Source organism: Triticum urartu, chromosome 7A (genome assembly GCF_056163025.1).
Source record: "Triticum urartu cultivar PI428250 chromosome 7A, HENAU_Tu73, whole genome shotgun sequence".
Taxonomy (NCBI): Eukaryota; Viridiplantae; Streptophyta; class Magnoliopsida; order Poales; family Poaceae; genus Triticum; species Triticum urartu.
In genome coordinates, this window is record NC_141879.1 from 544060097 (window position 1) to 544075793 (window position 15697).

General features: G+C 43.9%; 1 non-coding gene across 1 annotated transcript; it reads right to left on the reverse strand.

Moving 5' to 3' along the window:
• Positions 1-943: 943 nt before the first annotated feature.
• LOC125526226 (U2 spliceosomal RNA) lies at positions 944-1140 on the reverse strand. Its single transcript, XR_007291635.1, has one exon. It is a non-coding gene; the product is annotated as a U2 spliceosomal RNA (small nuclear RNA).
• Positions 1141-15697: the final 14557 nt, after the last annotated feature.

Sequence of the window (15697 nt, forward strand, 5' to 3'; positions counted from 1 at the left end):
GTAGCCTGTAGCTATGATATATGCATCTAGAAACTGCAGAATTTTGACTTTAAATTCGATAAATGAACCAAGTGATTCATAAAATCAATAAAGGGTTTGCATTGCCATGCACCAGAGAGCGCTCCTATCCTTAACCGAGCAAAGAGGTTGGTATGCTTCCATCTTTCCAACCAGCCGAGCTGCCACACCCTCTTTCTTAGCAATGTTCTTCATTTCTACGGTATAAGTGGAGTCCAACCTATGAGCTGAATAAACATATATATAAACTATAAAGTAGGCCACCATAAGTAAATTATATGAATGCAGGCCTACCTGTCTGTATCAAGCAAAAAACTGTGCTTAACTAGCTCTCCCCAATCAAGAACTCTCCCCAAATCCCTCTACTTATCCAAGAAATATAAACCTCTTGTGCCTAAAAACAGCGGGGTAAGCTTAATCTTCACCAAAATTGGTAACTGAGTCCACGTACATCCACATCCCAAGAAACATACCAAAATGAGGCACCTAAACCTTGTTTTGGAGCAGATCTGTCACACCAAAATGAGGCACCTAAACCTTGCTTTGGAGCAGATCTGTCACACCTGGGTGATGCTGGAGGCGATGTTCTCCTCCCCGGAGGAGGAGAGATGAGATTCCTTTCCGGCCCTCTTCCTTCACTGCCATCTTTCTCTGGGGGTGCTGTTCTCCTCAGTCGCAGAGCAATGGAGTGCGTACCAGATGGATAGGGTGGCTTCCAAATCACCTTGCAGCGCCGTACAGGATGAATGGCACCTCAAAGGTGTGGAGATTTTCCTTGTCGGATCCATCCTATTCTCTTTCAACTGTAGTTTGAGGCTCTGAATACCTGAAGATCCCTCCTCTCGTTGATTGGACTAGCTAGGACTACTATCCTAACTGAAACTTAACTTTTGTACAGATCTCAAAAATTTAATGATTGATTTGGTTGGGGTGCGCCGGGCCAGGGCAGCAGTGCAACGCCCAGGCGACGCGTGTGGACCCCAGCAGCAAGCTACTGTGGTGGGCCCACCCCCACAAAAAATAAATTTAATATCACTGTGAGCACATGGCCCACATATCAGATATTAAACTGATAAGAACAGATACTACACTTGATCTTAGCCAAAAGGCCGAGAAAGGTATGAGTTGCAACGCTGAGGCAGGTCTCCTTTTATAGCCATCCGCCCTCCGCGCTCCTCCTCCGTGGGCGATGTGGTACTAAACCTGCCTCCTCCTTCCTCCCCTGCGTCCCGCGGTGCCACCAGCGCGCACACGCGCTGCTAGTTTGGGCCCAAACTGAGAGCCCATGGCAGGCCTCATGGGGTTACAGCCCGTGATTCTCCCATTCCTTTTCCGTTTCCCCCTTGTGCCTTCCCTTCTCTTCTGTAACAGGCTAAAAAAAAGGCAGTTTGAAATGCATGGCTGAGAGAAATACGAGTATGTCGGCCAATTTCCTGTCCCTTTTTTTGGAGAAACAATTTCCTATCACTGCGTGAGGTTCATATGTCTAAATGTTGTAAATTTCCAGTTTGCCTCTGCCATTAATAATCTTGTAACAAATTCAGTTGCTAGTTGTGTACATTACACAGGTACATACATACACCAACTGGTGGTCAAATGGTCCTAAAAAAACTAGTGGTCAATGAAGACGGAAAATTGGTGATTTATGCACGTAATGTGCTTTGTTGGCCTGCAAAATCCTAGGATGATATGCATGCAGGGGGGTTTGTTTGTAGTATCATGCATAAATTCTTTTTTGAATTATACTGTGACAATGAATTTGTCTCCCAGTGTGCTGCGACTGGAGAAGGAGCCAGCCCAACGGCTGGAAAATCCATGAAAATGACTAATGTTCATCTTGGCAATGTTGTTCATTATGTCTTCAGAAAATAGATGATAACCACAAAGAACTACCCGCGGCTCTGAATGGAATGTATTTCTCCTTTTCTTCAGGAACACTTTGGATCTGAAGTGAAGGAGATGATGGAGTCTTAACACCTCGCTTAAACATACATGCGCGCATTGCGGCGCCTGGCCATGTTATAGAAAATTAAAGATGTTTAAAAATATAAATACAATAAAAGAAAATTTTAACTAACTCATTTAAGAACTGTCTTAAGCCCGTGACAACTTATAAAAAGGTACTACCTCTGTACCGAAACATAAGACGTTTTGTAGGCTAAAATAGCTTACAAAAATATCTTATATTTTGATGCGGAGGGAGTAAAAGCAACGCATAAAGAGTACAACTACAACCGCAATTTGCTGAAAGATGACTTATTTATTTATTGAGACGATGAAAGATGAATTGCTGGTGGCTTGAAGCATTGTCCAACCTGTCCAGATGGCATGTGTGCGCCTTCAGGTCAGGCATGTCCATCCGAACATATCGAAACCCATCGGATTGCCTGTCTTAGTAGGTCGCCCTCCATCAATTTCTTGAAACAAGCACCAAAAGAACAGTAGAGCTCAATATCTAGACAAAGCAGGAGAAGAACAACCTATGTGCAGTAACACCAACAAAAAATTGAAGGTGTGCCTAACCATGCAAAGGAATGGAAAAACAATAAACCTAGGTGAAACCCATGGGTGCCGAATACGGCGGACAAAACGATGCTGAAGGAGGATGAATTATTTTTTCCTCCGCCAAGCATGTGATGATGAACATAACCATTTGGGTTACTTCTTGACCCAATTAACGACATGACGCATAGATTAGTTTCCGAAGCGGCGTCCCATTTATGTTGTGCGGGCTGTGACACGCGTTGAGGTGTGGTAAAAATGACGTGGTGAACGACTGAACAATCTGGTCTGCTCCCTGTTGTATCCTACGGGTAAATCATGAGCTCAAATCGCCGTGAGAGGCTGTAGGCGGCTGAGTTTTACTTCTTTTTAATAATATTCTCAATTTTCATCTCAACTTATCACAATTTACATGTCTAGGTTTTATTGTTGTTACTCTTATGTAAGTATGGGTGGAGATAGAATAAGATCAACTGGTTCCCCGGGGTATATGCCTCTTTTGTTGTTGTTTTTGTTGGACCAACTCATGAGTGCAGGCGGTGGTGTCTGCACTAGTATCAATACAAATAGCCCTCATAGACTTTTCCCCAATGAACATTAGTGTCTGGAACCAACCTATGGTTGGATGGTTAGAGGGACTGTGGTATCCCCAGCCCACCAGGGTTCAAATCCTGGTGCTCGCATTTATTCCTGAATTTATTTCAGGATTTCCGGCGATGCGCATTCAGTGGAAGAAGACGTTCCCTTTGATGACGAGGTGCCTACGGTTACTTTGTAAATTTCAAAATGATATGTCGGCTCAGTCGTTTGGAGGTGCTCATAGGGGTAGGGTGTGCGTGTGTGTGTTCATATGGGTGAGTGTATGCGCGTGTATATGAATGCTTGCGTCTGTATTGTGTTCAAAAAAAAGAACAATAGTGTCATTGAGGCTTAGGTCTTACACATGCCAGAAAAGGAATTTTGGCCTCTAAAAGTGCACTTTATCCCTATTGATTTCGGTGTTGGTGACAATAAAGTTAGTGGGGCTAATGTTGGTTTTCAATTTTATCCCAGTACATTGGTCTTTTAGTGATTTCATTTGCAGATAGTTGACCCCCTATTTTGAAAGGGACAAAATATATGGTTCTTTGAAGACTCAAAGTTTTTTTGTGTTTATCTGATTGCTACGGAAACCACACTATTAATAGATATCGAGGTGCTCGACAAATTTTAGGGATCATGCTAAACATATACACATTGCCATCCCATGCGCCAATTTGGAAAAGGGTAAAACCATTGATGTGTTGTTATTGGGACCCCCAGGTCCCCGGAGTCCGGATTTACTCTCTGTGTACTCCGAGTGCCCGGTCCACCAGGCCCTTGGCCCCCAAATGTTGGAGATATGACCTAGAGGCAATCATGTATGATGATATTTCCTATGTGTTTATGAACAAAGATAGTCCTTGAATATTATCAATGATGTGTATCAGCAAGCACGTGACTTGTTTGTGGGACTATGCATCGTATGATGACTATCCTAAAAGGCCCCTAGTCGGAAGGGTTGTGTGGACGTGCAGCCGACTAGACTAGCATATGACACAGTGGATGGCTCGGTCTCACTAGCCATGTAGCATTGGATATTAGTCGGATAATATGGACTTGAAAGGATCTGGTCAGATTCGACATAGTCGAATCCGAGTCCACATAAGGTCCGAGTCGGACATACGCGACTATGAGACATAGTGATAGGTCATCTGTGAGTCTCTAGGTCAACACATGTTCTATGTTCCAAGACCTGAGCTGGCGCATGTACTCGGGATGGTGACAGGCCTGCTTTGGGGCGACCAAACGGTACTCCGTAACTGGGTAGTTATAAAGGTCGGTTTCGGACTTGTCCAAACCCGTGCTGCAAGACATGGTCGAGCAAGATGGGATTTGTCCCTCCGATCAGGAGAGATATACATTGGGCCCCTCGTGTGATCTGACCAAGATGATAAGCATGGCCATGCGACAAGGATTATGAGATATACTTTGCCCCCTCATGTAATCCGACCAAAATAAGCACGACACACGCATTCGACTGGTCGGTTCTGCATCGTCACTAGGGCTTTGCACGTGTTGCAACTAGCCACCTCCACTCACTGCTGGCTGTGTAATCGGACCAAGCAGTCTGTCACACGGTGTTCCTCCTGCACGCGCGGATACTGTTAGAGGCAGGGATGGCAATGGGTAGGGTATGGGAGGGTACAAACTTTTTGTGCCCAAACCCATACCCAAAATTGTTTCCTATATCCATCGATTTCAATATCCATGGACACAAATTGGTACCCATGCCCATACTCATCGGGTATCTTATACCCAATGGGTATTCGGTGGGTACAATATATAACACTCACATTATAAAGGTTAGACAAGAAAAGGGCCTAAAACTAAAGTTAGGTACTCGGCCATCACAATCTGGTTTGCACTTACATCAAAATTTCACAATGACGATTGACACACAAATGTCTTAATCTCCATTACAAAATAACTTTGAAAAAATCAAGTTTGTAAGCTTGTAATGCTAATTACTGTAGGTTTACCCAAATTTTATAGGGTTTAGTTTTTTTATTAATTTTTTTGGGTATCCATTGGGTTACCCCTAGGTATAATTTCATACTCATACCTGATAACCCACAAGTATAGGGAATCGTTTGTATCCTTCTTCATTAAATAAGAGTGTCGAACCTAACGAGGAGCTAAAGGGGGAACAAATATTCCCTCAAGTTCTATCGACCACCGATACAACTCTACGCACACTTGACGTTTGCTTTATCTAAAACAAGTACGAAACTATTTTTCAAGAATAAAACTACGAGTACTTTGCGAGAATGAAACTACGAATAAATTGCAAGGTAATAAAAGTGGATAGGTTTTGTCAACAGGAAAGTCATTTATCCCTAGGCAATCAATAACAAGTACTGGTAATCATTCTTGTAATTTTATATGAGGGAAAGGCATGAGCTAACATACTTTCTCTACTTGGATCATATGCACTTATGATTGGACCCCTAGCAAGCATCCACAACTACTAAAGATCATTAAGGTCGTGAAACCCAACTGTAGCATTAAGTATAAAGTCCTCTTTACTCCCATATGCCATAACCCACTTACTCGGGTTTAAGCTTGTCACTCTCGCAACTCACCATAAGCAAACCATGAACATATTGCAACACCCTACAGTGAGGATCCCTCCGTTTGCGCGACACAGAGGGCACCGTAGGACAGCATCATACCAACCAAGATCATAATTAACCCATAGGACAAAACGGATTTACTCAAACATAATAGGATAACCATAGGTCATTGGGAAATAATATGTGGAGTTAAGCACCATGTTTAAGTAGAGATTACAGCGGGGAGAAGGGGTGTTAAATCGCTGCATAGAGGGGGAGAGAGTTGGTGTTGACGATAGCAAGATTATTGATGTAGTCGCCATCACGATCCTTGCCCCAGCAGCACTCCGGCGCCACCGGGAGAGAGGGGGAGAGATCCCCTCTCCTTCTTCTTCTTCTTCCTTGGGCTCCCCACTATATGGGAGGAGAGTTCCTCCTTTGGTCCTTGGCCTCCCACTCTGCCGTTATTCTCCCTCTTTGTGTGAACCTTGCATACTATGAGAGAGAAGGCATTAGAATTACTCCAAAAAGCATTATTATGCATAAAAACATTATAAATAACAGTAGGTAAACATGATGCAAAATGAACGTATCATGTATTAAGGTTTCTGATCAACACAATTCTAGCATGAATAATAAACATTTATCATGAATAAGGAAATATAAAATAACAACTTTATTATTGCCTCTAGGGCATATTTCCTTCAGTCTCCCACTTGCACTAGAGTCAATAATCTATATTACATTGTAATGATTCTAACACCCATGGAGTCTTGGTGTTGATCATGTTTTATTCGTGGAAGAGGCTTAGTCAACAAGTCTGCAACATTCAGATCTGTATGTATTTTGCAAACCTCTATGTCTCCCTCCTTGACTTAATCACGGATGGAGTTGAAGCATCACTTGATGTGCTTGGTTCTCTTGTGAAATCTGGATTCCTTTGCCAAGGCAATTGCACCAGTATTGTCACAAAAGACTTTCATTTGACCCAATGCACTAGGTATTACACCTAGATCGGATATGAACTCCTTCATCCAAACTCCTTCATTTGCTACTTCCGAAGTAGCTATGTACTCTGCTTCACACGTAGATCCCGACATGACGCTCTGCTTGGAACTGTGCCAACTGATAGCTCCACCATTCAAAATAAATACGTATCCGGTTTGTGACTTAGAGCCATCCGGATCAGTGTCAAAGCTAGCATCGACGTAACCATTTACGACGAGCTCTTTGTCACCTCCATAAACGAGAAACATATCCTTGGTCCTTTTCAGGTACTTCGGGATGTTCTTGACCGCTGTCTAGTGATCCACTCCTGGATTACTTTGGTACCTCCCTGTCAGACTTATGGCAAGGCACACATCAGGTCTAGTACACAACATAACATACGTGATAGAACCTATGGCTAAGGTATAAGGAATGACTTTCATTTTCTCTCTATCTTCTACAGTGGGCAGGCATTGAGTCTGACTCAATTTCACATCTTGTAACATAGGCAAGAACCCTTTCTTTGACCGATCCATTTTGAACTTCTTCAAAACTTTATCAAGGTACATGCTTTGTGAAAGTCCTATTAAGCGTCTTGATCTATCTCTATAGATCTTGATGCCCAATATATAAGTAGCTTCACCAAGGTCTTTCATTGAAAGATTCTTATTCAAGTATCCTTTTATGCTATCCAGAAATTCTACATCATTTCCAATCAACAATATGTCATCCACATGTAATATTAGAAATGCTACAGAGCTCCAACTCACTTTCTTGTTAATACGGGCTTCTCTGAAAGTCTGTATAAAACCATATGCTTTGATCACCTCATCAAAGCGTATATTCCAACTCTGAGATGCTTGCACCAGTCCATAGATGGATCACTAGAGTTTGCACACTTTGTTAGCATCTTTAGGATCGACAAAACCTTTTGGTTGCATCATATACAACTCTTCTTTCAGAAATCCATTAAGGAACGTCGTTTTGATGTCCATTTGCCAGATTTCATAATCATAAAATGCGGCAATTGCTGGCATGATTCAGAAAGACTTAGGCATCGCTACGCGTGAGAACGTCTCATCGTAGTCAACTCCTTGAACTTGTCGAAAACCTTTTGAGACAAGTCAAGCTTGTAGACAGTAACATTACCATCAGTGTCAGTCTTCTTGAAGATCCATTTATTCTCTATGGCTCTCTGATCTTCAGGCAAGTCCACCAAAGTCCACACTTTGTTCTCATACATGGATCCTATCTCAGATTTCATGGCCTCAAGCCATTTTTCGGAATCTAGGCTCATCATAGCCTCTTCATAGTTCGTAGGTTCGTCATGGTCCAGTAACATGACTTCTAGAACAGGATTACCGTACCACTCTAGTGCGGATCGTGCTCTGGTTGACCTACGAGGTTCAGTAGTAACTTGATCTGAAGTTTCATGATCATCGTCACTAGCTTCCTCACTAGTTGGTGTAGGCATCACGGGAACAGTTTTTTGTGATTAGCTACCTTCCAATTCGAGAGAAGCTACAATTACCTCATCAAGTTCTACTTTCCTCCCACTCACTTCTTTCGAGAGAAACTCCTTCTCTAGAAAGTTTCCATTCTTGGCAACAAAGATATTGCCTTCGGATTTGTGGTAGAAGGTGTACCCAATTGTTTCTTTAGGGTATCTTGTGAAGACACACTTCTCCGATTTGGTTTTGAACTTATCAGGCTGAAGCCTTTTGGCATAAGTGTTGCAACCCCATACTTTAAGAAACGACGGCTTAGGTTTCTTGCCAAACTAGAGCTCATACGGTGTCGTCTCAACAGATTTAGATGGTGCCCTATTTAGTGTGAATGCAGCTGTCTCTAATGCACAACCCCAAAATGATGGTGGTAAATCGGTAAGAGACATCATAGATCGCACCATATCTAATAAAGTACGGTTACGACATTCAGGCACACCATTACGTTGTGGTGTTCCAGGTGGCGTGAGTTGTGAAACTATTCCACATTGTTTTAAATGAAGGCAAAATTCGTAACTCAAATATTCGCCTCCGTGATCAGATTGTAGAAACTTTATTTTCTTATTACGATGATTCTCCACTTCACTCTGAAATTCTTTGAACTTTTCAAATGTTTTAGACTTGTGTTTCATTAAGTAGATATACCCATATCTTCTTAAATCATCTGTGAAGGTCAGAAAATAATGATACCTGCCGTGTGCCTCAACACCCATCGGACCGCATACATCGGTATTTATTATTTCCAATAAGTCATTGGCTCGCTCCATTGTTCCGGAGAATGGAGTTTTAGTCATCTTGTCCATGAGGCATGGTTCGCAAGTATCAAATGATTCATAATCAAGTGATTCCAAAAGCCCATCTGCATGGAGTTTCTTCATGCGCTTTACACTAATATGACCTAAACGGCAGTGCCACAAATATGTTGCACTATCATTATCAACTTTGCATCTATTGGCATCAATATTATGAATATGTGTATCACCACAATCGAGATTCAAAAAATAGACCACTCTTCAAGGGTGCATGACCGTAAAAGATATTACTCATATAAAATAGAACAACCATTATTCTCTGATTTAAATGAATAACCGTCTCGCACTAAACAAGATCCAAATATAATGTTCATGCTCAACGCTGGCACCAAATAACAATTATTCAGGTCTAAAACTAACCCTGAAGGTAGATGTAGAGGTAGCGTGCCGACAGTGATCACATCGACCTTGGAACCATTCCCGACGCGCATCGTCACCTCGTCCTTAGCCAGTCTTCGTTTAATCTGTAGCCCCTTTTTCGAGTTACAAATATGAGAAACCGAACCAGTATCAAATACCCAGACGCTACTAAGAGCATTAGCAAGGTACACATCAATAACATGTATATCAAATATACCTTTTGTAACACCCTCGATGCGACTATATCTCCCACGTGTCGAGGCACGACTTAGAGGCATAATCGCACTGAAGGCATATGTCGCAAGTTAGGCAATCTTCACAACATCCCATGTAATATAATAATAAAGGGGAGATAACATAGTTGGCTTACACTCGCCACGTCAATCAAGTACATGAATAACATTACATCATCCAAACACTCATGGCCCGACTACGGCGCCAAAATAAAAAATAACCCAACATGCGACACGGTCCCAATCACCCCCAACTGGGCACCACTACTGATCATCAGGAAAGGAAACATAGTAACGTTGAGAGTCTTCGTCGAACTCCCACTTGAGCTCAAACGCGTCTCCTGGAGCGGAATCATCAGGCCCTGCATCTGGTGTAATAGTAATCTGTGAGCCACAGGGACTCAGCAATCTCGCACCCTCGCGATCAAGACTATTTAAGCTTATAGGTAAGGCAAGGTAATATAAGTGGAGCTGCAGCAAGCGACTAGCAAATATGGTGGCTAACTTATTCGCAAAAGAGAGCGAGAAGAGGAGGCAAAGCGCGAGCGAGAAACTAGAGAGCAACCTGCGCAAACATTACTCCAACACCGTGTCCACTTCCCGGACTCCGTGGAGAAGAGGCCATCACGGTAACACACTCAGTTGATTCATTTTAATTAAGTTAAGGTTCAAGTTATCTACAACCGGACATTAACAAATTCCCATCTGCCCATAACCGCGGGCACGGCTTTCGAAAGTTCAAATCCCTGCAGGGGAGTCCCAACTTAGCCCATGACAAGCTCTCACGGTCAACGAAGGAATAGACCTCCTCCCAAGACATTCTGATCAGACTCGGTATCTCGGTTCTTCAAGACACTTCGACAGGTTAAAACAAGACCAGCAACACCGCCCGAATGTGCCGACAAATCCCGATAGGAGCTGCACATATCTCTTTCTCAGGGCACACTTAGATTGTCCTAGGTACGGGTAGGCCAGCCCAGAGTTGCCCCTGGTGGCCACCGGTAGCTGACAGGTGGACCAACACTCAGAGGAGCACTGGCCCGGGGGGGTTAAAATAAGATGACCCTCGGGCTCCGGAAACCCAAGGGAAAAAGAGGCTAGGTGGCAAATGGTAAAACCAAGATTGGGCATTGCTGGAAAAGCTTTAATCAAGGCGAACTATCAAGGGGTTCCCATTATAACCCAACCGCGTAAGGAACGCAAAATCCGGGAACATAACACCGATATGACGGAAACTAGGGCGGCAAGAGTGGAACAAAACACTAGGCGAGAGGCCGAGCCTTCCACCCTTTACCAAGTATATAGATGCATAAAGATAACATAGCAATATAATGATATCCCAACAAGTAAATAAATGTTCCAACAAGGAACGACCTCCAATCTTCACGTGCAACTAGCAACGCTATAAGAGGGGCTGAGCAAAGCGGTAACATAGCCAATCAACAGTTTGCTAGGACATGGTGGGTTAGAGGTTTGACATGGCAATTTGGGAGGCTTGAAAGCAAGTGGTAGGCATCGTAGCAATGGCATAAAAAAAGAGCGAGCAATCTAGCATAGCAAAGATAGTAGTGATTTCGAGGGTATGATCATCTTACCTGCACAGTTGTCAGAGTTGACTGGATCCTCGAAAGCAAACTCAATGGGCTCCTCAATAGCGAACTCGTCTCCCAGCTCTACCCAAACAAGACAAACAAGCAACAAGGACACAATCAACCACGTGCAAGGATCAAACAAGATGATGCAATGATGATATGCTATGCGGGATGCGATGCAGGATGCAAAATGCAAGATATGACAGGAAATGCATGAACCTGGACTCAACTTGGAAATCCAAGTGTGCCACTGGAAAGATGAGATGAAATCGCTTGAAAACGATATAAAGAACGCCAGAATCGGAGTTACGGTTGGGAAATGGCAAGCGATTCAAAAATGACACCGGTCTGCGATTTACAGCAAGTAGCCAACTAAATGCAACGAAATAAACATGCTACAGCACCCAAACATGACAACAAAATACATGTCAGGTATGCATTCAAGATGCTTAACAAAAGTCTAGCACTGAGCTACGGCCAATTCATCCATTAACAGGTTCAAACAAGCATGGCAAAAATGCATATGGCAAACATATCTCAGACTTAGTGAAATTAACACTTGTCTGGAATTTCAGATCAGGTAGCCCTCTTCGGAGCAACAAAACTACATGCTAAAGGACCTGAACATGGCAAAATAAAGCATGGCATGGAGCTACTCAAAGAGCTTAACAAAAGTCCCTTAGTGACCTTGAGCCAAAAAGGACCAGAAAATACAATTGCAAGCATGTGAACATAGCAAAAATATAATCAGTTTTCAGACTTAGTGAAAACTGGAGCATGCTGAAAACAGATATCAAGTAGGCATGTTTACGAGCTCGATGCACTCACTACGGTGCAAGTCATGTCAAGCTAGGCATACATCCATCAAGAAGGCACAAAATGCAAGCTAGACATGGCAAGAAAAATAGCATAGCATGCATAGATGAACTACAACATCATCGGCAAAATTGCAAACAAGTTGACAATCTGCCCAGATTCACAAAGTAGCAAAAGTAGAGCTCGATTGACTCAAGCTAGGGTGCTCCATAATTGCAACCAAAGACATGGATGGATAGAGCACTACAAGATTAACAAAACATCCTTACTGATCATCCCCAAAAGAGGCACGGATCACTAGGAAACAACATGAACATATGGCAACATGAGATAAACAGATCAAGGACTTAGTGGAATTGCTAAGTCCCTGAAAACAGAATTAGCAAGTGCATCACTTTGTAAGCTTGCACTAATCACCACTCACATCACAAAAATACATGGGTTGCACCTCTGGAAAGATGACAAAACCCTTAACAAAACATATGTAGAGCACCAGGGCATATCATGCACACATTAATCATGGCAAAAATGACAAAAACCTAAATGGAGTAGCAGATCTGACAAATATCTCAAGTAGCCCTCTTCTAGCAGCATTTCGGGCATCAAGATGAACTCAAATGAAAATGATGCAATGGAATGAAATGATGTACTCTCTGAGATGAACATTTTGATATGCTATATGCATGAATCGGAGCTACGGATGCAAATTTATGGAGCTACGAATAAGAGCACTTGGATCTGGAATTTCGGGACTTAGACGAAAAAATCACCCCGAGATCTAGGGTTTGACCCGGCGCGGAAATCGAGGCGGGGTCGGGGCACTGTTCACCGCGGTCGCCGGCCGGCGATGGAGAAGCCGAGCTGGGGAGGGGCGCCGGCGACGAGGCGCGGGCCCGGAGAGGCGGCGAGCGGCGTGGATGCGGCGGCCGGCGTCGGCGGGCGAGGCGGAGGAGGCGACGACCGGCGTCGGCGGGCGGCGAGCGCCAGGCGACGGGGCGAGCGGCTCCGGCGGCCGGGAGGATGGAGAAGGGCGGCGGCGGCGGCGCGCGGGCCAGGGAGGGCCCCGCGCGGGCCTGCGGGCCGGCGGCGCGGCGATGTGGACCGGGACGGCGGGTGAGTCGCATCGCGACATGTGGCGGCGGGGGGAGCAGGTCGGACGTGTCCGTCGGTGGCAATTTTGTCCGGCGGCGCGTGGAGACGAAGAAGGCTAGGGTTTCGTCCGGATTTGGAATGGGGGAGGTATAAATAGGCATAGAGGGAGCTAGGAGAATCCAAATGAGGTGCGGTTTTCGGCCACGCGATCGTGATCGAACGCTCTAGATGATGGAGCAGGTTTAGGTGGTTTTTGGGCCAAATTGAAGGGGTGTTGGGCTGCAACACACACGAGGCCTTTTCGGTCCCTCGGTTAACCGTTGGAGTATCAAACGAAGTCCAAAAGATACGAAACTTGACAGGCGGTCTACCGGTAGTAAACCAAGGCCGCTTGGCAAGTCTCGGTCCAATCCGGAAATGTTTAATCCCCACACACGAAAGAAAGGTAGAAATGACCACCGGAGGAGAACGAAGCGCCGGAATGCAAAACGGACAACGGGGAAATGCTCGAATGCATGAGACGAACACGTATGCAAATGCAATGCACATGATGACATGATATGAGATGCATGACAACGACAACAACACACGGAGACAAAGACCCGAACCCGAGAAAATAAATTAACTTAACACCGAAATGGCAAGAGTTGGAGTACAAATTGGGAAAGTTACATCCGGGGTGTTACACCTTTGTTCACTTTGCCATCCTTCTTATCCACCAAATACTTGGGGCAGTTCCGCTTCCAGTGACTAGTCCCTTTGCAGTAGAATCACTCAATTTTAGATTTGGGTCCAACTTTGAGTTTCTTCCCGGGAGTGGCAACTTGCTTGTCATTCTTCTTGAAGTTCCCCTTCTTTCCCTTGCCCTTTTTCTTGAAACTAGTGGTCTTGTTAACCATCAACATTTGATGCTCCTTCTTGATTTCTACCTCCGCATCTTTAAGCATTGCGAAGAGCTTAGGAATTGTCTTGTCCATCCCTTGCATATTATAGTTCATCACGAAGACCTTGTAGCTTGGTGGCAGTGATTGAAGAACTCTGCCAATAACACTATCATCTGGAAGATTAACTCCCAGCTGAGTCAAGTGATTATAATACCCAGCCATTTTGAGTATGTGTTCACTGACAGAAATGTTCTCCTCCATCTTGCAGCTATAGAACTTATTGGAGGCTTCATATCTCTCAACTCGGGCATTTGCTTGAAATATTAACTTCAACACCTGGAACATCTCATATGGTCCATGACGTTCAAAACATCTTTGAAGTCCCGATTCTAAGACGTAAACCATGGCACACTGAACTATCGAGTAGTCATCAGATCGAGCTTGCTGGACGTTCATAACATCAGCATCTACTCTTGCAGTAGGTGATGGCAGCTGGAACTACGTCGGTATTTCCCCGGAGAGGGAGGGATGTTGTAGCACAGCGTTGGTAGAGTATTTTCCTCAGTTATGAAACCAAGGTATCGAACCAGTAGGAGAACCAAGAAACACAACGTAAGCAGCATCTGCACACAAATAACAACACCCCGCAACCCGGCGTGTTAAAGGGGTTGTCAATCCCTTTCGGGTAACGGCGCCAGAAATGGCGTGTGACGGGAGATAAAGTTGTAAATATTGATAGATCGAACGCCAAATAAAATAAATTGCAGCAAGGTATTTTTGGATTTTTGGTTTAATAGATCTAAAAGTAAAAGCAAGGACAAGGTAGATCGCAAAGGCAAATATATGAGAAATAAGACCCGGGGGCCGTAGGTTTCACTAGTGGCTTCTCTCAAGAAAATAGAAAACGGTGGGTAAACAAATTACTGTTGGGCAATTGATAGAACTTCAAATAATTATGACGATATCCAGGCAATGATCATTACATAGGCATCACGTCCAAGATTAGTAGACCAACTTCTGCCTGCATCTACTACTATTACTCCACACATCGACCGCTATCCAGCATGCATCTAGTGTATTAAGTTCATGGAAACACGGAGTAATGCAATAAGAATGATGACATGATGTAGACAAGATCTATTTATCTATACGGCGGTAGATATAGATCTCGTCTTTTTATCCTTAGTGGCAACGATACATATGTGTCGGTTCCCTTTCTGTCACTAGGATCAAACACCGTAAGATCGAACCCACTACCGGGCACCTCTTCCCATTGCAAGATAAATAGATCGAACCCACTACCAGGCACCTATTCCCATTGCCAGACAAAACCAAAATATCAGAGAAGAAATACGAGGTTATAATAGATCACGCATAAAAGAGATCAAAGAAACTCAAATACTTTCATGGATATAAAAACATAGATCTGATCATAAACTCGAAGTTCATCGATCCCAACAAACACGTCGCAAAAGAGTTACATCATATGGATCTCCAAGAGACCATTGTATTGAGGATCAAGAGAGAGAGAGAGATGAAGCCATCTGGCTACTAACTACGGACCTGAAGGTCTACAAATAACTACTCACGCATTATCAGAGAGGCACCAATGGAAGTGGTGAACCCCTCCATGATGGTGTCTAGATTGGATCTAGTGTTTTCTGGACTCTACGGCGGCTGGATGAGTATTTCGTCGACTCCCCTAGGCTTTTGGGAATATTTGGGTATTTATAGAGCAAAGAGGCGGTCCCGGGGCACCCGA